Genomic DNA, 3,108 nt, shown 5'->3' with positions numbered 1-3,108 from the left:
TATTGCTTAAAATGCCCTTGTTTTCAATTTTACCGATTAATTATAACTTACATACTCCAAATAAACAAAATGTAGAGAGGAGAGATTACTTCAACATGTAAGTATGAAATGAATCCAGCACAACTCCCTTGTTTCCTAATTAAAAAAAAAAGTCAATATCATATCGTTTTCTATTTATAAATTGTTAAATATTGAATATATGGAGCTCATATGGTAGAAAGCCAACACTTTTTCTTATTTAAATTTATTATAATATAATATAATCAATAAATTATCAGTCTGAGTGATGTTGAATTTGATCTCCTATATTCAAATGTTTAACTATGTTAATTTTAAATTAAGGCAAAGTTTAAATTCACATCTATTGGATCAATCATGAGATATTTTTATAAATCTTTTCAAACTCTCACAAATACATACTTATAACATATGGTAAGTTGAAAAAAGTTGTTTATCCACTTTGAGTAGCGATTTTAGTGTCACATATTCTTTTTAACAAAAAGTAAGCTAACTAGCATTGTCACTTAGAAACATTTTTCAAAATGGGACGGTAACAAAACTAATTAGTTTCATGGATTTTTTTATATATTTTTTTATATATTTACTGTAGATCAAGTCAAACCGCAATTTTGACTAGCAGTTTCAGTGTTACATTTTTTTTAAAGTAGTTAATCGAGGATGCGGCCTGCAAATTGAAGCACAACAAATCAATCAACAAAGGTGCAACCAAGGATTGCTAAAGTTGCAATCACAATTTGCAACTTCTAACTATGACGAGATTGATGAGCATGAAAAGTTCAAGAAGTAGCAAGTACTAATTGCAACTTTGCTAACAAAAAAAAAAACTAATTGGAACTTTAATATATGTAATGTGAATTTTATTTTTTTTTGAGTTGTTTGGACAAAGCATCAAGACAAAATTATATATTACTTAAATTTGAGTTTAGTACATCAACACCCCCTAAACGAGTGAACTGCAAAATCAAGCACACTGCTATAAAAACATACATTAGATTATAAAGACAATCCATGTTTTCCAATAAAATCTACTAATTTATCCGTTTCTCTATGAATATGTTTTAACATGTAGAGCTGGAATTTTCCTTGCATTTTCCAAATCTCAGCTACAAACTCTTTAAAGCCCTCCCCCTCACCATTCCTGTCATCCAGCAATTTTATAGCATCAAAAGAATATGTTTCCACCATTACCAATCTTATCCCTTCACCACAAGTTATATTCAAGGCATATAAAATAGCCCATAGCTATGCTTCTAAATTCGAAAAGTGCTTCAACCTTCTAGAGTAAGTCCGAATAAAGCTACCATTATGACCTCTTATGTCAACACCACCACATGAAGCTTCTCTTATTACCGGAAGATAAGCTCCATCACAACTAAGTTTCATACACCCCTCCGTAGGATAATTCCATATTTCAGACTCGTCAGTATTCAAATTTGGATAAATCAGATTTAGTACATTTTACATATTTTGGCTACTTCCGATATCTCTCAATAACGTCCAGGCTTTAAACAAAATTCCGTCGATGTTGTGCCAAATATCTTAAAGATTATCTCATTATGTCTCCATCAAATGCAATCAAGAATATCTCCAAATATAATACTCCATTTGGTGTTTTCTAACATTTTATTGCTTTTAACATTGGTTTTCATCCAACTACTCATATCTTGTTGATAAAACAAAATATTAGCAGTAAACTTGAAATGGTTCCAAATCTGCTTCACCCAATTGCAGTTTCTAATAGCATGTTCGAGAAATTCAGTTTTATCATGACATAATGGACAAGTGTATTTATTAATCATATGAACTACATTAGTTGCATTGGTAGATAATTATTGAACTGCATTAGTTGTATAAATTTTTTTTTATAAAAAAATTAACATCAACTAGTTACATCTACATATAAACGCATGTATAAATTTGAAATTTCAATACATAAAGAAATAATACAACTAGCGTTTTTATAGTTTGATTACAATTGAAACAACATTTGGCAGAATGTGGCAGCGTTCGCAAGTATTAGTATAGACCTTGTGCCATAACCAATTAGATTAATATTTGTTCTCAAGCTACGTATGAATTCATTATGACAAATTGACAATCATTGCAATAATACGTTATTATTATTATCATTATTATTATTATAAACGATAAAATCAAGAGGAGATTATATCTTTCTATCAGAAAAATGTGAATATTACAATATACTATCCTCTTATTTTATTTTTTATTTTTTTGTTAGAATTTTGTTAACTTTTGTTAAAAATACCATTATGAAATAATATTTTATATGCAAGTATTATTAAAACATCCATTTCTCTCCCTTGATAAATACAAATACACTTTACTCTAATTTTATATTTTTTTAAAAATAATTCTATAACTAAAATATTATTTTCAAGCCCTATTTTAAGAGATTTAAAAATTAAAATTCTTTAAATTTTATAATAAATATTTTTTCTTTCAATTCATTGACAAGATCCTTTTGACTTTTCAGTCAAAAAAATTATTAGAGGGAAAAATCTTTTAACTTTTGAGTTCTTAGATAATTTTTTATAAATTTGATGATAGCATATAGGATATAAGAATTTTTTTATTTTAATTATAAAATTAAATTTAAGTTGTTGGATTTTACTTGAAAAAAACAAAATCTTTCTATCAAAAAATAATAAAAACAAAATTCTTAAAAATTATTTTCCAAAAATTAAAAAATAACCAAAAAAGTAAAACTCTTGAAAAAGAATAATAATAAATCTGATTAACATGATTTCTTAAACTCAATAATTTCTATTAATGATGCTCTTGGCACTTATGGTATGCTTCCACTGGTTTGTAAGAATAAAAGTTAGTCAAAGGATTTCCATTGGTACACGCGTTTTATTTTATGAGCGGCAACTTGGCTTTCGTTCCCCCAGCCAATCCATTATTCCGTTCCATTCCAATTCATGAAGCAAATTCAGAAAACAATACAATTTGTTAAAAGATCGTCATTATACGCGGAGAGTACTTTACACAGAGAATACTTTAATACGTTTTTTATTCGTCTTTTAAAAAAATCGTCAATATCTTCTATCCAAAAGATCTGAGGAT

This window comes from Glycine soja, chromosome 17 (assembly GCF_004193775.1).
Source record: "Glycine soja cultivar W05 chromosome 17, ASM419377v2, whole genome shotgun sequence".
Taxonomy (NCBI): domain Eukaryota; kingdom Viridiplantae; phylum Streptophyta; class Magnoliopsida; order Fabales; family Fabaceae; genus Glycine; species Glycine soja.
This window is presented reverse-complemented; position numbering follows the sequence as displayed.